Below are 27,410 nucleotides of genomic sequence, written 5' to 3' on the forward strand. Positions count from 1 at the left end.
TGAGTGCTTTACGTATATTCAGTCTTAACCCTTATAATAACTCTGTGAGGCAGGCGCAACTTTTCTTTTCTTTTTTTTTTTTTTTAAATCTTAATTCTGCAGCTCAGGGAAGTGAGGCCCATTAAGTTATGCCTCCAAGGCTGGAAAGATAGTGAATTTGCTGGGCCTGGGTTCTAACTTAGGCTGTCTGGACTCGGTTCTGAGTTTTAGCTACATTTACGGGAGGAAGAAAATAGGGTGGGGATAGGGTGTGTCATGCTGGTAGTTTCCTAGGAGACATAATTAGGGCCTGCATTAAAGGTTGTAGTTGCATTTTTAATATATATGGATTAAATATATAGTCATACAATATGTATCCATAAATCATTCTGTATTTGAGAAATGACGGACGTGGGTGTGAAATATTTGGTTTTCTTACCATGCTTGATGTTTGATGTACAAAATAACCATATAGTTGGGAACCATTCTCCCTTGAGAGAGAGCATATTCATATAAGAAGTTTTGAAAGCCTTTCCCACACTTGGCATATTACTTCTGAGGAATATTCATATTTATTTGCCTTTTTTTCCCTTAATTACCTTACATATTGGATCTTGTCTTTGCCAAAGGCATTAGGAATTGAGTATAACCCTAAAGGAGAAATGAAAGCATTGTGCGTGTGTGTGTGTGTGTGTGTATGTGTGCGCATGTGTGTGCTAGGAAAGGTCATACAAGATTATATTTAAAATAGCTTTTAAACATGTATTTGACCTACTCTTCATATGTCCAAAGTCAAGTAAGACGGAAGGACACCTCGTGGTTGTGTTAAATCAGTCTAAATTTGGTTGTAAGTTCTGGGAGACTCAGTGGATTTATGCTAGAGTGTGTTGTCTTAAAATAAACCGGACTGCACCACAATGCTAGTAGAAACAACAAAAATGCGGCTCACGAAACAACTAACAGTTTGTTAAAAAAAAAAAAAAAAAATTTACCTAAGAGTTCCCCTACCTCAAGACCTAATGTGTTCAAAATTAGAGCTAGCCAAAGCTAGCCTTTTCCTTCCTGCCAATTTTAGAAAATTAGCCATCCTGAAACTTAGAGAACATGATCATTTCCCTCTGGGATCTAAAAAAGTAAGAAAGCAAAATCAGGGAAACAAATATTTATAAAATGGACGAGGGTTTAGTGACCTGAAACTCAGCAGGATTTTTCTCAGAATTGTTGACAGTGCGAATGGTCAACAGAGGCAGTGGCTCATGTTTTATTTCTTTTTAATCCTGTATTGTGCTTTCGGGGTCCTTATGTCTCATTGAAAGAATCCCAGCTTGGTGATATTCAGCTCACTCTCCTGTTCCACCAGAGAGCCATCCTCGGGTGCTTTCATGTGCAGAGGAGGAAGGCTCCTTTGTTAACCTGTTGGTCTCTCAAGGATCTTTGACTGTGGGAATTGAGTTGGCTCTAGTGTAGCTTCTACCTAGGGGAGGGCAGAGCTGACAACTCGCTAGTCTTTTTAGCTCTTCTTGAATTGTTTTTCCAGGGTAGAAACCTGTATGGCATGAAGTTGATAAATTTTTAAGTGTGTGTGTGTGTGTGTGTGTGTGTGTGTATAGATATACACATACATAAATACACACATATACAGTACATAATATTGAAGGGGTCAGTTACTTGATCAACTAGAACACATTTTTTTTAAAGTGAGAATGGTGTTCTTAAAACCACTATGAAGAATTATTCTAGCCCAGCTGGGAATTTGGGTTATTGATGGTAAATACAGATTGTTCGGATTCATTGTCAGGTAGGTTGTTTCTTAAGAGTTGCAATATCACAAATGATCGAAAAGCTGATGTTTCAACTTGTGCTGATGTAAATTAAATCACAGGTGTGGAATCTTGAGGCTTGCGATGAAAAGTCTGCTAACACAATCAACTTCAGGCATGTTTTATTATATAGAATTAATCCATAAAAAATGAATCCTGGTGCAAAACTATGTGTTCTAATTAATAGCAGTCGAAGTCGAGAGGCTGTAATTCCATTAGTGGACTGAATGCTTAATGACTCTTGAGGTGATTAAAAGTATAGAAAATGTCTCTGTTTTGTGGTTATTCATATAAAATGACTTGGGGAAAGGATCCAGAAATTTAGGGGTCATAGATAATGTAGTTTGCTAATTGTACAGGCTTCTGGGAGCAGGCCTACTCACATCACTCTGACCTCAAAGCATTGTGGAACCCAAAAGAGGGTTCCAGAGAGGTTTGCCCTGATTCTAGGTGTGCTGGCCTCGGTCCCTAATCCTCACTTGCCCCATCCTCCTGCTTCCGCATCTTCCTTTTGGTTTTCTCCCACCAGCTGGCATGTCCCATCTGAGAGGCCCTTCCATTTAAATTTTTTGCTGTTTACCATCAGTCTGAGCAGACTCGTTCTGCTCATCTGAGAGGTAGGTGGGGACGGGGGCTCAGATGGTAGCATGCTCAAGATTCCAGAGCCTAGGAAATGACAGACCTAGGTTCAGTTCCCAGACTGAACGGTGTGATTCCAAAGCTTCAGCTCTTTCAATAAGAATGAGGTGGGAGACCCAGTATGTCTGTGTAATTACCAGCAGAGCATACACTCAGGGTCTGAAGCTGTACAGGAAAAGGCCGAAGAGCTTTCAGACTGATTTTTCTTTTCAAGACTATTTTCTCGAGTTAGTTCATACACTGTAACATGCCCCCTTTCGTGGTGTGCAGTTCAGTGGCTTTGAGTAAAGCCACAGCATTGTGCAGCTGTCACTTATCCAACGTTAGGCCACTTCATCACCCCAAAAAGAAACCATCAGCATGTAAGACTAATGTTAGAGCTAAGAGCATTAAAGTAGAAGCTGAGGGTCGGCCTCTCATTCATCCCATGCACTGGGTGAGGATAGAAGCCGAGCTCCTGGACCAGTTCCCCAAGTCGGGCATCAGTTTTTGTTGACTGCGTCACAGAAGCCTTCAGAACAGTAAATTCTAAACCCATTTTTTTTAAACCATGCCCAATTTTTATAAATTATCCCACATTCTTCTGCCCATTTGCAATAAGAAAATGACAGGGTATAAGTGTTTTTGCAGGGGCATCTGGGTAGTTCAGTTGGTTAAGCATCTGCCTTCGTGCTGGGTCATGACCCAGCCCTGGGATCGAGCCCTGAGCCCAGCGTGGGGCTCCCTGCTTAGGAAGAGTCTGCTTCTCTGTCTGCCTCGGACCCTCCCCCACACTCCTGCTCTTCCTCGAGCACGTGCACTCCCTCTCTCTGAAATGAATAAATAAATAAAAAAAACCCTTAAAAAATGTTATTTCCAAACACATACTTATTTATGTCTTTGGTTTTTCTAAAATATATCTGTCGCCCCCATTCTTTTGATTGGAGAATCGTCTGCATCTCCAGACTCTAGGTCAACTTCATTGCAGATTTGCTTGAACATACTCAGTGAATCCATACAGTCATGATTTAAAATGACTCATGCATTAAGCAATTTCATGTGTAAACTTAAAGTGATCCCAGCCAGTGAGTACTACTTATAGGCACGTTTATTCCGTGGATCTTCCTTCTCCTTTCCTTAATATTCAGCTTTGGCTCTTTCCTCCTTTCTGTTACCTTCTTTATGTTTATTAAATTAAGCTCAGTTACATTTTGTAACAATTGATGTATGTGTTCTTTTCTTCCTGCTATGTGGTATAAAAAGGTTGGGGCTGGGAAAATGGGTGGTGGGGCGGGGAATAACTGTTAAGAAGATAGCATGGTCATGGTGAGAAGGACTCATCCTTTGCCCACTCTGGCCCCAGCACCTTGACTGAAGACATCTGGAAGGAGGCCAGGGAGTGAGAGCCTAGCCTTGAGAACTGTACGGGGGCCTGGCTCTAAGGGGACTGTCTTGGGAATAATTTTCTGGGGGAAAAAAAAAAAAGAACGTTTTTCTTATGAGATGAGGCATCTTCCTTCTTACATTTTACTGACAGCATCTTAGTTTCCAGTAATATTACAGTGTTAGCGTGGTATTCAACTGCTGTTCTCAAGTTACTTTTCTATATATATGATTTAGAAAAAGATTATGTTCTAAAGTATTAGAGTAGGGAGTACTTCCCTGTATATATATGCAAGTCAGTAGGAAACTATGGTTTAGTGTATACATTTAGTTTACACATTGTCTTTTTGTGTGAAATAAGAGACACTTTAGTTCTCTCTTAGTTTCTATAATTTAGAATTTGGGGATTTTTTTCCTTTCTTTCTTTTTTTTTTTTTTTTTTGCCTTGAATTAAAAACCATGACAACACTAAAAGTGGATGCTGGTAGGCCTACCTCTGTTTTTTTCCCCCATTAGCATAATTATTTCTCAATTTTTATTGTTCATATTTCCTTTGGAGAATCCCACTTCTGTTTTGAATCCATTATCAGGGCTCACTCATTCATCTATCAAGATTTATTAAGGACCTATTATTTATAAGAGTGTCCCTGATGTTTCAGAGATGAAAAAATAACTCCCTTATCTTCAAGGAATCACAGACTCACTAGGCAGTGAAGTTTAAAAAAAAAAAAAAAGTACCTTTTAGGTGCCATGGTCATTAAGTTTGGGAACAACAGATGAGGTTCGTGTACCCCAGATAGGGTGCAGGCATGGGGGTAGGGAAGGCCTCTATGAGGGAGTGATTTGTGAGCTGACCTTGAAGCGTAGGGACTTGACAGAGGGAAAAAGACATCTTGGGGGGACAAGGGTAAAGGCAGGAGGTGAATAAGATTGTGGTGTCTTCAGGGTGCTGTACAATGCAGTTAGGGTCAGAGCACCTGTAGGGTGATAACTGGATGGGGTTGGAGAGATCTCAGGCCTGGTCATGGAGATCAGGAATCTGCTCATGCTGAGGGGAGCTATTGATGGTTAAGCAGAGGAGAGGCTCAGTAGGTGTTGACTGCACTGTTGGCAGGTACCTGGAGGAGCTCACCAAGGAGTCAGTTGGAAATATTGCAGATGGGAGACCCTACAAGCTGAAACAAAGGCAGTGATGGGGTTTGTAAGGTGAACCCCTTGGTTTCCAACTTTGTCATCAAGGTTCACTGGTGGTTCCATTACATGAGATTGGACATAAAGGAAGACTGGCAGATTTGGGGTGGGGACTGAGGTGGACATGCTGACTTTAGTTTAGTTTTTTTTTTTTTTTTTTTTTTTAAGATTTTATTTATTTATTTGACAGACAGATATCACAAGTAGGCAGAGAGGCAGGCAGAGAGAGAGAGAGAGGAGGAAGCAGGCTCCTTGCTGAGCAGAGAACCTGATGTGGGGCTCGATCCCAGGGCCCTGGGATCATGACCTGAGCTGAAGGCAGCGGCTTAACCCACTGAGCCACCCAGGTGCCCTATGACTTTAGTTTTGTTAATATAGATTTTTTGTCTTGGGAACTGGGCATTTTCTCATGCCCCTTGAGAGACTGTTCTTGAATGACCTCCTCCCCTCTCCCCAACACTGTTCTACTTCTTTTTGTGCTGTTTCTTACTCAATTATCCTTTAGTTGGCAAACAGATTATTGGTAAACAAATTAAATTAAAAGCAGACCTCTATGAGTTAGGAACTCGATGGCTGAATTAAATGAAAAGTGTTATTTTAACCTTTTTTAAAAAATGAGTAGGTTGTATGCCATCTTGGTACAGGAGTAGACTGGAAAACCATTTTTAATTAAAGACATACCCTTTCTTGTTGGCATAATTCTTGAGGAATCCTTCTAGTGATTGTAAAAGAAATATCTAAACAGAATTTTTGAGCTGGAGGGAAACTTAGCAACTTGGGCCGCCACTCTAAATTTATAATTAGGAAAAATGGATGCCAGAGAAGATAAGAGACTTCCCCATGTCACACAACTGGTGGTGTAGGGACACGTCTAGCTCCTCGTGTTGGTGTTTTCTCCACCATACTTTGATGACTCCCTACAGTCCTCCCATTAACATGATGGAGCAAAGTTGGAAGAACTGTAATGTTGAAGGCTGCTCAATCTCCGGTAGACCCAGTCACCCGGATTCTTGACTTTAATCTTAAATTAATCTCACTGTTGTTCATCAGTCAGCAAGCATTTGTTGATTAGTAAGGAAGGGATGCTGCCCCAATTATTATAAAACTTAAAGATGAGTAAGAGCCTGTTTTTCTCTTTAAGAAGTTGCAGGTTACTTTTTCAGATAACTCATTGCAGGACTGGCAACTACTTATAAAATGCATGGCTCGTCTGACATAATTACGGATATGTAATATATACACATGCACACAAGACAGTAACAATAAGAAAAAGCCATAAAAATATTGTCCACTTCTTTTTAATTGTTTTTTTTTTAAACTTTACTGGGGTTTTTTTTGTTTGTTTGTTTGTTACCTTGTTCTCTCCTCATGGGGGGGCAAGCAGTTTCCCCGCCTAGACTTGGAAATGTCTATGTGCCTGTGGGCAAATAATACATTAGGCCAAACAATTAGAAAAAGAATGTTGATTGCCTTTTATTCAGTTTATTCTCAGTGAACCTTAATTAGGGAGAGGGATCTGGTGAAAATTTTATTTAGGTTGGTAGATGACATAAATATTTTCAAGAAGAGATTGGAAGAATGGTTTTTAAAAGCTTTAGTTCTCTTTTCTCCTGTTTTCCAGGAGTCCTATCAGTGTTTCCGGAAATTTCTATAGATACAATTTTGAAAAACTTAACCTCATTTTGGAGATGTTTTGTTAGTAAATGTATTAAGAAAACTTACTACCATTCTAAAGTGAGAACTGCTTTTATGAAATAGAATTTTTTCTACAGTTTTTAAATATGTTCCTTTATGTTAGCCTGTTCCACTCAAGTAAGAGTTTTTAGTACATTTTGCACTGTTTTGAAATTTAAGTCTAGGGTAGAGGCTTAGCCATTTAATGATAGAGAAGCTTTAGGTTAACAAGTTTATGACATTGAAATTATTAATGCTTTGGATGTTTCTATAATTTTAAGCTTCATTCATTCCACAAATATTTAAGTAGATCTGGTGTGATGCTAGACTAGGTTATGGAGGTTACAGCAGGATATTGGATACACAGAGCCCCTACTTCCAAGAAGCTTCCCTGTTGAAGCTTTGCTAATGTCTATCCAGTGAGGATATAAACACAGGAACTCTAGAGTAAAGCTTAGGAGAAACAAAACGCCAGACACCCCATCAGAAAACCAGAAAGTCTGGTTCTGGCCCACGTGGGAGGCATCCCTGCGAACTCTTGTAAAAATGCTTTGAGATCATCAGCTGATGAAAGCCTCCATAGTTTTGTGTGTGAGGGTAATCATCAAGGATTGCCACATTACTCTGAGACAACAGAGGAAACACGGTAATGGGGATTGCGGCTGTGCTGCCGAAATTGGATTTACGTTCGTGAAAGCTGACCCAACAGAGAAGAGCAATCTAATTAGGGAAGTCTACTTCTGTTTTGAGAGTATGGGTTGGGAGGAGGGAAGAAATGACATGTTCCTCCATTCTTACCTCTACCTGTAATTCATCCCTCGGGACACAAGGTGTTCTGATTTCTCACTTAGAACCTTTCTGGGAGAGAGAGCTGGGATGGAGCTAGTTGGGTTTGGGCTAGTGGGGTGTCTTGAAACTCAGATCGCATCTAGGAACTGACATGACGCCATGAATCAACCACAGACCCATTAGCTTGGGGGAGGGCTAAGAGGACTTGAAAAAATTAACACCTACAGTATGAAGGGAAGACAGAAAAATAACAGGGAAAATGCAGTGGATCCACTGGATTTCTTTTCCCTTTCCTTCCTCCCTTCCTCCCTTCCTTCCTTCTTTTCTTTTTCTTTCTTTTTTTTAACGTAGGCTCCGTTCCCAGCATGGGGCTCGATTTTGTGACTGTGAGATCAAGAACTAAGCCAAGATGAAGAGTTGGGCATTTAACTGACTGAGCCAGCCAGACAACCCCAGACCCACTGGATTTCTTTACGAGCTGCCAGCTGTGCTGCAAGGCCTACTGAAGGCTTGCTGGGCAATTGGTAACATCAGCGGAGCAGAAATGCTATTTCTTTCCCCAACTGGTTAACAAGACACCGTGGGGCTTCACTTAGGGACAGAAATAACAAAAAGAAAGGACAGGACAGGAACGGAAAAGGAAAGAGAGAAGGAGCAAGTTACGTGGGCTACCTAGGAGTGAGGTGTGTGTGTCTGTCTGTCTTTTGTTGAATCTGCTCTTCCCTGAAGTCACACCTCCTCTCTAGTGAGGAGTTGACTAAGGGGTATTCTATTTTAGTCTGCAGCCTTCCCATCTGGTGTCTGGATTTCTTCTGAGCTGCCACCAGTTGGGGAATGAGGATGGGGTATTAGTCTTTCATGCTGTCTCCTTTCAGGCTTCCCTACAGAGCCCTTTATAATCTATATTTAAAAATTGCTTATTTTTATGAGGCAAAATGGTCAAATGACAGCATTTTCAAATGATTCAACGTAATGTCAACCCTTGTGATTCTCTCTCTTTGTCACTCTCTCTTCTCTTCTTCTTATACCTGCTTCTTAAATTCTGTGTTTACAATAATAGCTACCATTCATTAGAACCCCCTGTAGGCCGTGGATGTCATATGTGGCAACTCTGTGAGGAAGTCATGATGCCCATTTTGCCTGGAGAGACTGAGGCCCAGACAGTTGGCCCAAGATTACATGATTGGCAGGGCTGGGATTCAGCCTGGGACTCTCTGATTCAAGCCTGGGATCCGTTTGGTGCTGTTATATCCCAATGCCTTTGTTCCCTTGTGTTTCACCCTTGGTTCTTATGCTTTGTACTTCTGGCACAAATAAATGCATCTTTGGTTGCACAGATGGGTAAATGGGATTTTGGTGGACCCCCGCCCAGCCACTTTAGATGAGGGTGTTTGAGATTATGAACTGTAAGCAGGTTATCTTCAGAATAGTTTGGTGCTTAATGACACTTACTCCTGTCATAATTCACAGTGAATATCTTTCATCTCAGCCAAATTATAACTGAAATTCTAGAAGGAGAAAGATGCTGTGATATTTGGGCCTTAAATCTATCACTGGGGCCACAGCATGAGGAAATTTCATCTTCTTTTTATCTCCACTTAGGTTGCTCTTCTCTCTAGGCGTTGGGACAGAACTTAGTCTTTTCCTTAAAACATCCTGAACTTTGTTTTTCCTCCTTCTGCCTCCTGCGCTCAACTCTTTTTCTTCTGTCCCTTACCAGTGTAGGGGGTTCGATCTCCACTTAGTCTCCGTACACCTGAAGAGAATCGTTATTTCCATGGCAGAGTTCCTTCCCAAGATTTCTTGGGAAGTTTTTGTCCTTCCAGATGGCCCAAAACAGTCAGCTAAGAAATCAGGTAGATGGGAAGAAGTGTGGCAATTCTCCTGCGAGAATTAAACAATGAACATAGAGGCAGTGGTAGATCGAAGGAATCCGCTGATGTCAAGTTGAACGCGAGCCTGCGGAGGGAAGCATAAGATTGACGTTTCCCAGAGCCAGGACAGGGCCGGAGCCCAGAGGAGAGAATCGGTCGTGATTGCGTGTAGCTGTTGCTAGGTTATAAATATGTGTTTGTGGCCCTGTCTGCTGCTACTGGTGAGTCATCCTTGCAAATAAAATAAGTTTATATACATAGCATATTGTATACAAATCCTGTGCATGGTATTCCAAAAAATACGTTTCTGAAGCAGAAGTCTTTAAAATGGCCATTTCAACATGTGATGCTGTGCAATGCTGTTAACCTTCCGCATAGATTCAAACTGCAGGTCATTGCGGGGGTCAAGCAACTTTTTCTCTGAAGGGCCAGATAGCAAATATTTTAGGCTTTGCAAAGCATATGGACTCTGTCAGAACTATCAGCTCTGCTGTTTGAGCATGAAAGCAGCCATGACTATACGTCAAATGAACAAGTGGGGCTGTGTTCCAATAAAACATTTATTTACCAAAACAGACTGCGGGCTGGATTTGGCCAGTTCTTGGAATACTACCCAATAATGTTCACTGGCATTTCTAGCATCTGAGTATTTGTTACAGGCTAGAGTTTTTTGTAAATACCATTATTTCTTACTTAGGTGACATTTTTAAAAAGATATCTGTAATAGTGGCTGAAGAATATTTGGAAGTATTTTAAGAAGAACTATAATTGGGAGAGTATTTCTGGAGAAATTCCTGGAAATGCACATTTCTCATCCCTAAATCCCAAAGATGAAGATCTATGGAGAATTTGGAAACCCCCGGAGAAGGGGATCTGCTGTATCTCCACGTTCCTCCCTACTTCCCGATTCAGTCGCCAGTTTATCTTTTTCTCAGCTTCGTGCGGCTTTCCCTGTTCTTTCTGCTCTGCAGTGTCCCCTGAGTTTATCAGTTGTCTCGGGCATGTGGCCTAGTTTTGTTCCACTGGGAGACTGGGGATCTTGGGAACGGCTGATATCCCCATTGCCTTTCTCCAGAATTACTAAGCGATCATACCCGTCTTTCTTATATATTCAAGTGTCTGGAATAGGTAATTCTTCAATGATACCCGACATTTATATGCTTGGTGGTAGCAATGTTATTTTAGAGCCAGAACGAGAGGACATTTGTCGAGTGATTTGTAGATGATTGGTGTTATTGTTTGGGGTTGGTGTGCTTCTTTGCCTACCATAGTGCTTTCATACTTCTACTATTCTAAGGAGTAGAAAACAGGAGAGGGGACTACTAAGAGTATTTACTATGAACATTAAGTGCAGTTCTTACAAACTGTCAAGATGCAATTTTACTTATTGGCAATTAAGAACATAGATTTTGGAGTCAGCAAAACTTGAATTGATTCTTGGGTTTTTTCCACTTGTTACAAAAATGTGATGGGGCGCCTGCGTGGCTCTGTCTGTTAAGGGTCTGCCTTCGGCTCAGGTCATGGTCTCAGGGTCATGGGATCGAGCCCTGCATCACAGGGGGCTCCCTGCTCAACAGGGAATCTGCTCCTCTCCCTCTGCCCCTCCCTGTGCTTGTGTTCTCTCTCAAATGAGTAAATAAATAAATAAATACATACATAAATAAAATCTTTTTAAAAAAACTGTGATCCTGGGCAGTTTTACTTAACCTCTCTAACATTGCTTTATCTTTCAAATGGGAAAACTAATGCCTTCATCTCAATTTTTGTGCTCTTAGGATTAAATCAGATGATGCAAGTGTGTGGTTAGCAAAATTCTGGAACTAAGGGCTCACTAAATGATAGCTGGCATTATTAGTAACTGTTAAAGGTGGAAGGCATTTACTTTGTTTCATGGGAAGGAAAACAAACTGCCAGAGGTTCAGTGATTTGGGAGAAGATCACATTAAGTAGGTTGGAAAACTGGGTTTGGCTCTTTCCTAAGTCCATGTTCTTGCAACCATATGCTGCTTCTTAAAGTAATTGCAGTTAAGAGTAATTTGACAGCAAGATCCACCACGGTTTATTTGGGTTATGCAGCTGGTTGGATAAACAGGGAAGGTATGGGATGATGACTTTTAATTTTTTTTCTTAAAAATTGAAGTATAATTGGTAAATAACAATATCTGTTTCAGGTATGCAACGCAATGATTTGATATTTGTGTATGTTGTAAAATGATCGCTATAATAAGTGTAATTAACATCCATCGCCACACAAGGAGTGCTGTCTTGAAATCTGCAGTATTTGGAAGCTACAATTTCTAGAGGCCAAGGATGCAGTTATAATTAAATAGCTGAGAAAACCTGCCCTGAATTTTTTTTCTTCCTGTTGCTTAGCTGCTTTGTTGACTGCCAAGAACTTGTTTGATTTTAAGTACCTTTTATGCTTTCCTGTTACTCAGGTCCCATCATAATACAGTAACTTTTAAGAAACTATGCATGTTCTTTTAAATTGCATTAAAGAAAAACAACTGCTATGTTAAACCCACAGTTGGAATAAGAGCTCTTCTTTTTTTCTCTTTTCCCCCTTTCCTTCTCCTTACTCTCCACCACTGGAGAGGAATGTGCCTCTAACCTTTATAAAGGGTCAGATTTTCACACAATGTGATTAGCTGCCAATAGTTAAACCTCAGTGAACCAAACAAAGGAGTTGGCTGTGGTTTTAGAAAAAACTCGGCTCAGTGGAAGTTCTGTGACAAGTTGCTGGAGTTTGCTACATCGATACTTATTTTATAGCACTGATTTTAATTGGTGCACATCTCTTTTGGTTTGGTTTGTTTTTGTTTTTATTAACCATTCTTGGGGTTTTGAACATAACTGCTTCCCACTGCCTTTCAGGATCTGCCAAGCTTGCTTCTTGGCATGAAGTGTATTTGTGTGGAGATGGGTCCTGTGTAGAACATTTAAGAGTTAAATACCTGGAATTTGCTCCAGATTCTTTGGCTCCCTTTTTACCAACCTGTTCCTCCTTACAATACACCACAGTTTTGACTTCAATCCACAGGTTATTTGAGAACCTGATGCATTCTAAAACAAATATTAAATTATGTTTAATTTGAAGACTCTAGTTTTATCTAGCAACTCTTGAGCACCACCTATCTATTAGGTATTGGGAAAGAAAGAATATAGTAGAAGGATAATATATGATTCTTTCCTAATTTTAAATTGGTTTTGAGACAAACCTAGTTCAAGGCAGAGGATTAAGTGCCAAGTTGAGTCATAAAGAATCTAAATGCCAGAGGAGTCAGAATGGAAAGACCTGGAAAATATAAGAATCATTAAAGAAGGCTGAACAGAGGCGGGAGCGCACGGTCTTAAAGAATTCCATGCAGTTAAGGTAATAGGTAGGGCTGGAAGTTGGAAAGGAAATAGAAGCACCTTTGTAATTAAAAAGTTAAACTTTGACAGTTTCTCTGATGATTCTTTTTTTGAAAGAATCAAAGAAATATGCACCAGTGTTTCCTTATTTTCTTACTCTCTAAACCCTCCCCCCCGCCACCAGACAGTACCTATAACTTGGTAAACCCTCGGCAGGGCAGCTTAGCAATGGCCCCCTACATAGATTTGGCACAGGGGAAAGCAACCTCAGTGTCAGTCCGCCAAATTTTTCTGGCCCCCGCCTCTCAGAAAATACCAGGATTTTAGCAGTTTGTTCTGAAAGTGGAGGTTGTGTCTACTGCTTAGTTAATGTGTTTGTTTTTAAGGATGTCCACTCCAGAAATGGATTTTTACTCTAACTTTCCTAAATGATAGCTGTAGATATGAAATTTCTGGTTGACCTTTCTATTTTGGGGGGATAATTATTGTTGTCTTATTTTTCATGTGCCTTTTACATGTCTAGACTATCTTTTCAAATTGATTATGAGCCTTACTTTAAACTGAAGCAAGGAAAGGTTTGATATTACTTATAAAACATTTCCCTTTAATTTCAGGGTTGTGATTTTCCTTTCAAATAATTATTGAGGAATGTTGTATTTTGGGTTTGTTTTCCATTTAAATTTATTTACATGAACGTTTTCTTGGCAAAATATTCCTCGAGGTTAAAAAAAAAAGTGCTGTTTTTTGAAAGGAGTAAATTCTTCAGTGTTTTGTGTGACTTATTTGAATGGAAAAGTTTGGTTCTAATAAAAATTTCCTCTTCCTTTGGCAAATGTTGATGTTTTTAAAGTCTTCCTAAAGGAAAGGGGAGCTTGGGTGGCTTTTTGTTTTTCAGTTATCTAGAGCCCCTTCCCTTCCGTTTGGTGCTCCCTCCGCACCATTGTTTTCTGAGCCTTTGAACTAGTTCTATCTACAGCTGAGAATGGTGGTTGAAAGTGGACCTAAACCAGATCCTTTTTGGGTGGGACACACAAGAAACCGGTTCCTTTGGTACAATGGGGTGTCTCTAGGAGGACTGGGGGTGTCTGGAGAGAGACTTATCGTTCTATACTTGTGTACCGTTCAAATGTCTTTTGTTTTTAACCAAGTATATATAATTAATATATGCGAAGCCATTGCTTTTCGTTTGTTTTTGTAATTGGCTGGAGTCCATGGTATATGGCTTTAAAGGAACTCGATTTTGAAATTTACCAACTGCAGATCTTACTGCGTTTTGTGTCATTTAGAAAATATTTAAAGACCAGCGCAGATCGGTGACCTCGACATACTGCATGTCGTTGTTTTTCAACCCCTTTCCTTATTTGCTTCAGTTGTAAATTGCCCTTCGTTTCGCAGTCCCGTGGAAAGGCTTGTCAAGTGTGCGCTTCCTTCAGCCAGCACATTCACAACTGCTGAATTTTCTTCTGCTCAGCTTGTTTTCCTTCTTCCCCTCTGCAGCCCTGAGCCGCTTGGGATCCTCACATCACCAGAGCAGAACGGCTGGAGAACTTCTCATGACTCCAGGAGCGCGTGCCGCGGCCTTAGTCTCCGGTGAACGGTGAACGAGTGAGCCTAGCTCGGAGCCAGGGCGCACCGCCTGCGGGACTGTGGGAGGACATGACCAGGCGCAGGCTCTAAGGTAGCTGAGTCAGCTTCCCCAGGAGCTCTCCGAGCGGCGTTGCCAGAGCCAGCCCTAGAGCCATTTCAACAAATCACCTCTTTTAATGCTCTTTGGCAGAGATCAAATCTAACACGGTAAATTCTTAGCCACAGTGATGATTTTGTTGGTTTAAATGAATCCGGTATTAAAAGGGTAGGACTCTAGCCTAACTCTTCTAGTTCTTGCATGGCCTGGAAGGGGGGCTTCTCTCTTTCTCTTTTTCTCTCTTTCTTTTTTTTCCTTTTCGGGTAGAGCTGCTTAGGTATTCTTTACCACTGACCACTTTATTAAAAAAATTATCAATAAATATAAAATACTTCTGCCATTCTTTTCCCCTCAGAGGGCCACTTTCCTCCCCCCCCCCCGCCCTTCAAAGATTTTATTTATTTATTTGAGAGAGATAGAGAGCAGGAGCAGGGGAATGGGCAGAGGCAGAGGGAGAAACAGAAACCCTGATGAGCAGAGAGCCCATGGGGCTCAGTCCCAGGACCCCAAGATCACCATCCTAGGCAAAACTGCCACTGAAATGAATGAACCCCCCAGGCGCCCCTTGATTATTTAATTTCAAATAGTACAAAATAGTATAAAGAACAGACATATACATAGGTAAAATTTCCTCCCTGCCATCCTCTTTTACCCGTAGCCACTAATTTGGAACACATACTTTCCACACACAAATCTTACCGTATTACATATAAAATCTGCATATTAATTATGTTTCAGAATTGACGAACATGTCCCCACATTTTGTTTTACAATTTGCTTTTTCCTTCCAGTCCATAAGCTATGGACATTTTCCCTTTTAAGCAGAATCTCAGTCTAAATGACTGCTTAGTGTTCCTTATAAGGCTGTAACATAATAACCAGTCCTCAAGTGAGGGGTTAGTCTGTAATTTAAAGGGGGATGCGGGGGGTGGGGGGCGGGGAGACCTTTCACATGAGGAACAAAACAAAAGCCACGGCTGTTGACATTGGACTTTTTAGTCTTTAATGATGTGAGTTTTTGTTTCCCAAGGCACATGATGCACAGCTTTGGGCTGTTGCTGAAGTGTCCGTTATGTCCGATTTTCATCTTCTGGATGCCTGGAAGGAACTTTGGCACTAGGCTGTGTTAATATATTTGTATAGTTGTTGGTTCTGGCTACTATCCTTGGAGCATTTTGAGAGATTTTCATGCCCATTTAAGGTGGTGTGAGGTTGAATTAGTTTTAAGAGGAAATAATAAATAACAGGGATGGAATTAAGAGGCTGACTTTATTTCGAATATGCATTTATGTGACGGAGGAAGAGATGGTGGTGTTTGTTAATTGCTAACCCTGTGATTCTTAATTATGAAACAGGGTTAAGATGGTTCAGCTCAGTAGTTCCCTAGTGTGTTTGACAGTGAGAATTGCCAGAGAAGTTTTCAGATATCTGGAATTGGGGATGAATATTTTATTTTTGTTTCTTTATAAAACACTTGTTTTTAGGAAAGTGATATAATCACTGTTTATAAGATTAAAAAGGTACGAAAGAGTGAAGAAATACAAGTTTCACTCCTCCCATCTCCCAGCCGTCCAGTTGTTCTTCCTAGAGTCAGTCATTGTTACCAGTTCTTTGTGTATTCTTTTGGAGATTTAAAGGCATATATAATATACCGGCACATAACCTTTAGATTATTGCAGGGTTTTATTTGTGTGTGTTTAAAGATTTTATTTACTTATTTGACAGAGAGAGAGAGTGCAAGAGAATACAACCAAGGGAAGGGTTAGAGGGAGAAAGAGACTCCCTGCTGAGCAGAGAGCCTGTGAGGGGCTCGGCTCCATCCAAGGACCTGGGATCATGACCTAAGCTGAAGGCAGATGCTTAATGAACTTAGCCACTTAGGCGCGCGCGTGCACGCGCGCGTGTGTGTGTGTGTGTGTGTGTGTGTGTGTTTAAACCCCGATGGTAACAATATACACTGTTCTGTGCCTTTTTTTATTGCGATAATATTTCTTGGAAGATCTTCTATATTAATACTGCATTCTTTTTTAATGGATGCCTAGTATTCCACTGTGGACATATGCTATAATTTATTTAACCAGTGCTATGTCGATGGCACCTGGATGACTTCTAGTCTGTTGTTTATTATTATGAACAGGGCTCTAGGGAATATAACCTTGTACAGATAGCATTTTAACGTGTTTATGAGTATATCCATAGGATCCATTTCTAGTAGTAGAATTGCTGTTTCAAAAGTTACAAACATTTTAAATTTGGTAGAAATTTATTGCCAGGTTACTCTGTTCATCGAGCTTGCAAAGTTTTATATTTCTTTTTCTCTTATATATTTTTTCTTACATTTCTTTTTTTTTTTTTTTTTTTTAAGATTTTATTTATTTATTTGAGAGAGCGAGAGTGAGACAGAGAGAATGAGTGGGGGTGGTGAGGGAGAAGCAGTCTCCCTGCTGAGCAGAGAGCCTGAAATGGGTCTTGATCCCAGGACCCCGGGAACATGACCTGGGCTGAAGGCAGATACTTAACCGACTGAGCCACCCAGGCGCCCCAGTTTTAGATTTCAGCAGCAATGGGTGTTTCCTCAAACTCTGCTGATCACAGTATGATTGTCAAATGGATAGGTACTTTGCCAAATGAATAGGTGAAAAATGATAGTTTAATATAGCTTTAATTTGTATTTTTATTTTCATTGATACTGAGCATCTTTTCATAATTTTAAGGACCATTTGTATTTCCTGTTGTGTTCCCCCTGTGTTTGTGTACTTAGTCTGTTTACCCATTGGGTTATTGATCTATTATCAGTTTAAAGAAACACCTGTGCCTTAACAAAATAAAGTGTGGTAAGTGATATTTATATGTTGTCATTTGTACAAAAATAAGAATTATTTTGCTGTGCAGATTATTTAAAAATTAGTACACTTATATTTATCAATGTATTCTTTCGATAGCTGCTTATGGAATGCCTTGTAGGTATTAGGCACTTGTCTAGACAGCAGTATATAGAACACTGAAGAAAACCCATCCCAATTCTTGTTCTATGGTACTTACATTGTAGTGAAAGAGACATCAGTAGCAGATGTTCATAGTGACTTGTAGAGCTAAACAGATAAACTTTCTGTGGCTAAAAACCTATCTCATGGTTCCTTGGATGTTGTGTTGTGGTTACATTTTCAGGTTTAAATCTTTGATCCATCTGGAATGTTAGGTATGAATCAAAACTGAATTTTTCTCTGGATGCTCTATTTATTAGGCTAAGGCTGAGTTGCTGTAACCAAGGGCTATGTTATGGTTCAAACAGCATAGAAGTTGATTTTTTTCTTACTAAACAGTCCTGTGTGAGCAAACCAGGTCAGCAGAACCTCCCATAGCCACCAGTCATTGAGACTCATGTTTCTTCTGTGCAATTGTCACTGTAGTTATGCACATGGTCATAGATGGCTTGCACCATATCTGGGCTCCCTCCATGTGAAGGACAAAGGAGAAAGTCCAGGGCAAGTGATCAGAAGTTGGACACACACCACTTCTATTTCCATTGGTGAGAACTTAGTCTTGGGGCATATGTAGCTGCATGGGAGAGTGGGGAGTGTGGTCTCTGCAGGTCAGCATGGACCCAAGAAGCAACCAAGAAGGAATTTTAATGGAAAATCAGTGGTCTTTGTCACAGTGGTCAGTTTTCCCAATTTTACTGAATAGTTCCATCTTTTCCTCTTTGATTTCGTTTGTATTATACATTCTCCTGTACACTTCGGTCTCTTTTGGGGATATCCATTTAGTTCATTGATCTCTCTGCCCATACGTGTACCAGGATCAGTTTTTGAACTCTTGAAGCTTATGTGTATTTTACCTTGTGTTGGGGATTGTTCAATTTCGCAAAATTTTCATATTTAAGTTTCCTTTGACAGAATTTTAAAGTTCTATTTTACAGAATATTCATGTCTATTTTTATGTGTGAGGTTTTTTTTTTTTAAAAAAAACAAAGAACTTTAAAATAATCGTATCTATTCACCACTCCTCCCCTCTGAGAAGAAAACCTGCTAATACTATGAATGGGGTTGTGTTATACATATAGATACTTTGCGAAGGGCTCACATCTTTTTGATGTCAGTTTTTTTTTTTTTTTTTTTTTTTTTTTTGCTGGAGGATAATATTGACAGTATTTGGGAAACATTGATTTGGAATCTACAGTCTATCTATATCCTCGACCATATATATATGAAACATATAATTGAAGGAAGAGAGGGGAACGACCAACTTATCAAAAGCTATTGTAATAATTGTATTTAATACTTGACTTCTGGTTATGACTAGGTAACCGATGCCTATTTCTCTATTTCAAATGAATAAACTTGGAACGTGAGAAAACAGTTTTCCTATTTGAAGATAACATATAGTTGATATTTCATGGGATGCCTGGGTGGCTCAGTCGGTTAAACGTCTGCCTTTGGCTCCAGTCATGGTCTCAGGGGCCTAGGATTGAGTCCTAGATTATGATACTTGCTCAGTGGAGAGCCTGCTTCTCCCTCTGCCTGTGGTACCCCTGCTTGTGCTCTCTCTTGCTCTTTGGAAAATAAATAAATAAATAAATAAATAAAATATTTTAAAAAATTGTTGATATTTCAGGAATATATTACAAAAACTTATTTGTGACACAAACCTGGGCAGATTTTTGTGTATACATGATACACAGTGCTGTTACTCCCTCAGTGTATGTGTGTCTGTTAGTCTGCACCTTTTGTTTTTAACAGGACACATTCTGTTTTTATCTTCTTTTTATCTTTTTATTGTAAAATAAGACACAGATGCAGATATCCATACAGCTTAGTTAATTATTGTAAGGTATTTTCATTTATTATTTATAATAATATAGCTTAGTTAAGTATTGTAAGGTATTTTCATTTATTATTTATATTTATTGTTAATTTTATATTATTATTATTTTTTATTTTTAATTTATTATACGGGGAGTATTTTTGTGACCACCACACAGATCAGGAGACAGAATATTAGCAGTCTCCCCTCCCCCCGGTGTGTCCCATACCAGACATAGCTCCTCTCCCCCTCCAGAAGTCAGTCACTGCTTTCATGACTTCCGTAGTAATTGTTCTGTTGTCTTTCTTTATGGTTTTATCACCCATGTATACATATTTAGCCACTGTACTTTAGTTTTTATTTTATGTCTTATTAAGTCTCTTAAACATCAGATTCCCCCGGCGGCCCTTTCCTTACAGTCTGTCTGTTGAAGAATCCGTCCATTTTACCTCTGATTTCCTACTGGCTGGGTTTGGTGGTTGCAACCTCATAGTTCAATTCAACTTGTTCTTTTATTTTTTGAGTGGGAAGTAGTGTTTTAACACCACTCTCTGGGCACCAGTCATGCTTACTGCTACTGGGTAGATCATTGTTTCTAGGCCTTTTAGTGGACAGAGGACAACAACACAGAAAACATGTCGTGAGTTCATACTGGTACTTCCAATTCAAAAATCAGGTGATGAAGCTCTTATTTAACTTCCTCTGTTACTACCTGTATTTCACATGGAGAATTCTGGTTCTCCGAACCAGCAGGAGATGACAGAATTCAAATGTGCCACAGTAACTTGTTAGCTTTCTGCCATGTTATATACAGAGTATTCTCAATACTGCCACAATCTCAGCACTGAGCCACTCATTACAATAACTGAAAAGCAATGAGAAGAACTTCTTATGAGTATGCTATTCCTGTTCTCCCTGCAATTTTTTTTTTTGGTGGGGGCAGGGGGTGGGTAAGTGCAGGAGATGGTTATAGTTGAAAATTGGGCAAATTTAAACACTGATTAGCTTTTAGATGATATTTGGAGATGGAATACTTTTAATACTTTTAAGGAATAATTTTAATTTTTGTTAGGTAAGATGTTGATTTTATAGTTGTATTTAGAAAAAGCCTTTATTTATGAGAGAATTTGTGGGTGAAATGATGTGACATCTGGGATTCTCATCAAACTACCTCAGGAAGAAAATGGGCAGAGTAGAGTAAATAAGATGGCTTATTTTTCAAACTGGGTGGTAGGATGGTGCTTTATAATTAAAAGTAGGAGGTCAGAGTAAGGTTTTTCAAAAATACTTTTTAGTTTCTATGTAATTTGAAATATCTGTAATATGGTTTTTAAAATGAATAAACAGTGGAAAAACCAAGGACGTACGGTAAGAGAAGAAAGTAATAAGGATTCGATGGTGTGGGGAGGTGTGGATGTGAGTAAAGAACAGGCGATTCCATGCTCTGCCTGGTGGTTCAGGCTCAGCACAGTGGTCTTGAAGCTCGGGGATTGGGTACCACCTTGATTGAAGAGTGAGGTGAGATGTGAGCCTCTATGGGAAACTAAGATTTAAGTGATGAGTGGCAGAAGAGGAAAACTCTAAGGAAGCCGAGAAGGTCCAAACCATAAAAGCGAAGATCCAGAGAGAGTGGAGCTTCTGAATCCCAACCAGGGAGGAACCTGGGGCAGAAGGGGGTCTTCAGCACCGTGATGTTGCAGGATGGGCAAGTGAGTCCACCGTCAGCGTTCTCAGAACCACCTGAGTTGCTGTGGGACTGGGAGTTCCTAGGCCCCATCTCAGGTCAGTCGACTCAAAATCTTGGGTTGAGGCTTGAGAGTCCACATTTTGAAGAAGCTCCATTACATATCCAATGAGCTGCTTTGGTGATGGACTGGATAGAGGTTGTGGAAAAAGTTGTGTAGATTGCTTTTTCTAGAAAGTCTTTTATGAAAGGTGAAGAAGGTAGGTGTGGGAAGACTAGGGGTTGTGGCTGGTGGTAGTTGTTGAAATAATAATAATAATAATAATAATGATAATAATAATTATTACGTGAGAGGTTTTCCTCTAAATATGGAGAACATGAATGGCTTCCTGGCAAGATGACTGAATGGTCAGGCTAAGCGAGAGCCCCCTACTACCAGAGGGATGATTTTTTGGCAAGAACTTGGTTTTGATAGTTCAGGGAAAGCTTGGAAATCATCATCATGGATTAGATACTCATTTTGTTTATTATTATTTTGAATTACATATTAAAAGAGGAGAGGCTCCCATGTCTTTTCACTGCCTTTGCTTCTCATCTTCTGACGGGTCTCCAGGCCCATCCTGGAGGAACAAGGAAGGAATGGGGTCTGTGGGGCTGATTAGGCCTTTTTTCTCTTATTCAGCGTTCCCTTGGCCCCTCTTCACGTTCTGTTTTCCTTCTCTTGATTTCCTTTCCCTCGTGTTCAGGGGGCACCCTCATGTACAATAGGGCCTCTTACAGATGTTGCCTGGTATGGGGTGGTTTTTTCCAGTGATTTGCTTTGGGATGATTGGAGGGATTCCTACATCTCATGATTTCATAATCAGTCTTGGTAGGTTGTGGAGAGAGGACTGAGGTAAGAATCCTGTTCCTCCTGTTTTCCTCTGCCTTAGGGTCTTTGTTTTGTTTTTAATAACAGATTGGGTTCCTCATTTCTGGCCCATAGATTTTCTACCTCAGAGTACTTGGGGCATCAGCCATTTCCCAGATATCCTTTCGTTCTCCACATAGTAGAGCACATTTGTTTTTACTTTTAACTTGCCATTAATTTCTTATTTCGACCGGTTGAGAGTTTGGGTTGGGCGCGTGGTTTTTCAGTTACATCAGTTTTTTGATCTCTTTCTCTCTGGTATGCAGACTCTCTCTCGGCTCCATCTCCCCTTCTCCTTGTTTTCTGTTGTGGTTACTTCAGGGCTAACCCGTTCAGCTTGTACACTGACCCTGGTACACAGTTCATTTTCTTTCTCATGATCGTATTTATACTTTTGATGGATATATTTAAATGAACAGCTGTGCATTTGTTGAGTCATACCACAATTAGCTGCTCGACTGGCAAAAGCATATTTCAAGCGAAGTTGTGAGAGAATTCCATTAATCACATTCTGGTTGGAGGAGGGGGGAGAGAAAGACTGACCACTAAGAAAAGTCTTTTGAAAGATTGTTAATGAGTTATTCCATTATTTTAGAGTAGAGTGAGGTAGTTGCTGTTGGAGGAGTCATCTGAAGAAACTTTAAAAAGATGTAAATAACTATAAAGGTTTAAGGATATTAGCCTTGAAGGCAAAATTCCTTGGCATCATTAATGTGTAGATAAAGTTAGTAGCTGGTGCTGGTCTATTTAAGTAGATAAAGAGGTCTTCTAATAGTGTTCTTCTCTGTAAAGATCAGTGTTCTTGATTAAACATTTCTTGAATTCATTGGCAAAGTATTTTGTTTTAAGCTTCCTGGACAGATAACATATGAAACAGAAGATGTTACAACTTTCTTTTTGTTCAAATATATTAATTGCTAATTGTAACTCTGATTGAGTCTTCGGCTTCCACCAGCCAGATCTGTTTTTCTCTTGACACTTCCTTGGGGTTCTTTCTGAAGGTTATTAATAGGCATGGAAACATGGCTTTCCAAATAGCATCAATAACTGTTAGAAGACTGGGGTTGGGAGGAGGAGATAATATGTCAATTTCTGACTTGAGAAGATGTATTTCCAAGTTACAGAAGCTGTCTCAGAGGTCACTGGGGATGGCTCTGGGCAGATCAGCTGGTGTCTGCAACTAGAGATCCATGCAAGCCTTTCCAAATGGGATATTGTCCACCAGGGAGTTGTCTGGTATACCCGGAGTCTGCCAGCCATCTTTTGGTTTGGCTACTTCTCTTGGATGACACCCTTGAAAACTGAAATCTAAGTTACCAATGATATCTTTTAATTTATCTCAAAATATCTGGTTGCTGCTTTATGCAATTGATGATAAGGTACACTCTCCACCCCCCGTCATTTCTTTGCCAGTGTGTACAGAATTCCTTAAACCTCACTTCCCTCTCCCCATCTAAATCCAAGTGTAGCATAGACTAAGAAGTTAAAGTTAATGTGTTTTAATTTATATGGAATGCTTAGTATGTGCCAGGAATGGTGATGTAGCCATAAGCTAGGTAGAATTTTTACTCTCATGCTACTTATATTTTGATGTGTGGGGAAGGAGTGGGGAGTGGGGAGAAACATAATAAAAATCAATGAACTAATAAATCAGCAGCAGTTTTCACAGTGTTATGTGCTATCAAGAAGATAATGGTAGGGTAATATAATGTAGGGGCGGGGGTGGGAAGTTCTGAGACAGGAATGGGCTTGAGTGTGTAGGTAGTGTGGATGAGAAGGAACGCTTTGGTCAAGCTAGTGTATAAAGGGTGTTTTTTTTTTTTTTTAATACCTCCACAGAAATATGCTGTAGTGTCTCCTATTTAAAAAAAGAAGAAGAAGAAGAAGAAGGAGAGAGAGATACCTCCCTGGTGCTGACATCTATTTTATTTAACATCCTCCCTACCCGCCCACCTGCCTACCTTTAAATTATTATAGGGTAATCATATTAGTCTTAAAATTGGGACAGTTGTGTCAGATGGTGGGCACCTGAAACACCATTTTTTCTGGTATGGGGGCCGGGTAGGAAAGTCTGCACTATTAGGTGAAAGGGGAAGCTTCAGGTATAGTCAGAAATGAGAAAACGGGGCCGAGGCCGCATCTGACTGAAGACTTAGGGAGGAAGTGGGATTTTAGGTGGTTTCCATAGTTGGGCATCCATGAGTTGTGGGGGTGGGGGATAACGGGGTCCTTCCTACCACTAGGTGAAAAAACAAACAAACAACCCCCCCCCCCCCAAAACTGTTCTAGTCACAGTTTGTGAACTGGAGGGAGAGGCATGAGTCTGGTGCTGCCCAGGAGACTATAACAAAACAGCTGGGGGATGATGGGGTCCTATCAGTTGAAACAAAGCAGGAGAGCCACAGCTATTTGCTACAGAGGGAATGAAGTGGAAAATGAGGTACGGTTTCCATCTAGTCAAGCGTGTCAAAATAAAGCCGTGTCTTTAGATACCGGTAAGGCATGTAGCGGGTGATCGCACCAGAATCTCAGAAGCTTTGCTCAGTTTTCATCTGTAGATCGAGCCGGGGTGCGGCAGTCAGTTTCATCCTGTATACAGCAATTACAATGAATTTACTGGGGACTCTTTGGTTCTTACTTGGGGGCCTAACTTAAACCTTTCACTTGTTTTCATTCAATTAAGCCTCATCTCCCCTCCATTCCCACCCCTCACAGATTATATTGTTCTTTTCGTCTCCTTTCCAAGCCTTCTCTTGGGTTCATCTGTCACAGCTGGAATGTTTGTAGTGTAACTCTTTCAGTCGAAACCCTTTCTTTCCCGAAATAATCTGTAATTATTTCCTCTAACTACAGGATGAACTGATCCAGGGGCTGGGTTTCAGTTCCATAGGACTTGTCCAAGAAACTATTTGTATTCATCTATCGTGGAAGATCAAATTACATGCTAATATTCTGAAAGTAACACCCCACCAGAAACCTTCTAGCAACAGTGAAGTCTATATAAAACCAAACCCTGGCAACTTACACACCGCCAGTTCAGACACAGCGTGGTGTTAAAAATATTTCACAGGTCATTTGTGAACTGGGAAAAAGACCCTGACTTATATGGTATGATGGCTTTGGTTTAGCCCCCCCCCCCCTTTTTTGGGGGGGGGGGCTGTAACTGACAGCCCTTGTCTCTTTTCAGCCCTTCCACGGGGCCAGGTAGTTTGGAGCAGCTGCCCCTGGGTTATCTCTCTGCCTGTTGAGCATAGAAGAGACAGAATTGTTGGTACACAGTGGATGATTTTTCTCCCACTTGGAGGTGGTTTTTTTTTTTTTTTTTTTTTTTTTTTTAAAGACTTTATTTATTTGACAGATAGAAATCACAAGTAGAGAGGCAGGCAGAGAGAGAGGGAGGAAGCAGGCTCCCTGCCGAGCAGAGAGCCCGACATGGGACTCGATCCCAGGACCCTGGGATCATGACCTGAGCCGAAGGCAGAGGCTTTAACCCACTGAGCCACCCAGGCACCCCGGAGCTGGTTTTACTTAAGTATACCTTCCCTCAAAGTTTTATGTCTGAATTTGTCTTACTGGTTCTAACTTTGTCCCAAATGTGCCAGACTCACACTAATTTCTCTTTTTATTTCAAAATATGAGCTACAAGAGGACTGGAGAGTGGGATCGGGGTTGGGAGGTGGAAACCACTCGATGAACAATATGAGCATGGCTTGGTTTTCCTTTCACATCAAGATCTTTTTTTCGGGGTCGGGGAGATAATCTGAGGTTACAGAGCATATGACATTGATTCTGAGGTTACAAAGATGGAAAGAACACATGATTGAAAGGTGGTCCTAATGGCCGTGAGTAAAGATTATTTTCTAAGAGGAAAATCAAGATGGTTAAAGTACAGAATGCATTGACACTTGGATAAAATGTTAAGGATGACAAAAGTGGGTTGCTAAGCCGTGGCTGGCTGGTTTAACAAAGGTTGTGATTGGTGGTTGAGTAACACCTGAACTCAGGTCAGATGGTCTTGAGCTTCATTCACTTTGTGTCCTTGAGCAGCAAGTGACTTCTGCCCTCCCATTTTCTTCTGTGTAAAATGGGATTAATGTGAGTATTGTTTTAGAGTGTTCTGGGGAAAGATTGAATGAGATGACGCATATGATCTCTAAGCACAATGGCTGGCTGGTTAGTATGTGCCGCTACTGCTGGTTGATAATGATGTAATGTTGACAGAAAGCTAAGAGGAAACAGAATTCCTCAATCCTTTTCCTTCCTTTGCCTTTACCTTTTATATTAAAGAGAATGAATTTGTTTTCCTAGAAGGCATGACATAGACCATATAGAGATATAAAGAAAACTGTGGAAAAGTAGTGACAGCCCACAAGTAGATGGTATAAAAGTCATTTAAAATTGGGAGGGGTGACTGTACAACCTGTTTTTGTTTGTTTGTTTGTTTGTTTTAAGTTTTATTTATGTTAGAGAGTGTGCAGGAGCAGGGGGAAGGGCAGAAGGAGAGGGAGAAAATCTCAAGCAGACTCCCTACTAAGCGTGGAGTCCGATGCAGGGCTTAGTCTCAGGACCATGAGATCATGACCTCAGATGGAATCAAGAGCTGGATGCTCAACCGACTGAGCCACCTGGGTGCCTCCAACCTGGTCTTTTAAAATTGTTTCTAACCTGGAGATTGTCAGAAGTTGAATTGAGAGAGTATCAAGAAAATTCCTATGGAATAAGTACTCAGTAAATTATGTGTTGAGCTAAATGGACAAAGCAGATCAGTTTAAGCTCTCTAGACAATGTACATTTTGTAGAATTTTCTGATGGGAAATAATCTTAATACATCTTACAACTTTTCCTTTATCCTCAACATTATAGATAACAAGTTGTTATCTATTCTTAAGTCTAGGTTTTAGAAACATCCTTTATTCTAATAGTGGATTATCAACTAGATTGTTTAATAGGAGTTCCAAAAATTGAATATAGAAGTATATTATACTCTTGATTATTCTGTGACCAATATCAAAATGTTTTCTGATACTTTTCGGGGGGTGGTAAATGTATTGCAATGTATTTATGGTTTTTATTCAGCTGTAAAATTGTGATGAGCAAAAGGAGTGTCAAACTTGGTCTCAAGCCCACACATGTTAGAAACCGAGCTAAACTGTAGCTCCTTAACTGGAAGTCAGTGTGGTCTATAAATGGAGTTTAAAAAGTACCATGGGGGGACGCCTGGGTGGCTCAGTTGGTTAAGCAGCTGCCTTCGGCTCGGGTCATGATCCCAGTGTCCTGGGATCAAGTCCCATATCAGTCTCCTTTCTCTGCAGGGGGCCTGCTTCTCCTTCTGACTCTGTCTGCCTGTGCTCGCTCTCGCTTGCTCGCTCTCTCTGACAAATAAATAAATTAAAAATAAAAAATAAAAAATAAAAAGTACCATGGGATTTGGAAAGCAGTTCTGTTCTGCCCTGGTGATATACCTTTTTATAGTAGAATATCATGGGACTGTTCAATCTCCCAAGAGAATAGTCCTGAGACATTGTAAGACATGGTATTGATTGAAAGAGGGTGCCTTAGTTAAGATGGGAGGTCCATAACCCCTTTTTCTGAATAGCTGATTTCTTTGTGTCTGAAGGAAAGACAGATCAATTACTAGAGATAGAAG

The 27,410-nt window shown here is 40.3% G+C and overlaps 1 protein-coding gene across 2 annotated transcripts in view; it reads left to right on the plus strand.

Moving 5' to 3' along the window:
- The window catches only part of ACVR1 (activin A receptor type 1), a 127,477-nt gene that overhangs the window by 36,423 nt on the left and 63,644 nt on the right, over positions 1–27,410 (plus strand). The window contains exon 2 of one of the 2 annotated variants that reach the window (XM_059167281.1): positions 14,180–14,476. The gene's annotated coding sequence lies outside the window, so the exon portion shown is untranslated. The remainder of the gene's footprint in view (positions 1–14,179; positions 14,477–27,410) is intronic. The other variant, XM_059167282.1, reaches the window with a different exon arrangement.

The sequence above is a fragment of the Mustela lutreola genome, chromosome 3 (assembly GCF_030435805.1).
Source record: "Mustela lutreola isolate mMusLut2 chromosome 3, mMusLut2.pri, whole genome shotgun sequence".
Taxonomy (NCBI): domain Eukaryota; kingdom Metazoa; phylum Chordata; class Mammalia; order Carnivora; family Mustelidae; genus Mustela; species Mustela lutreola.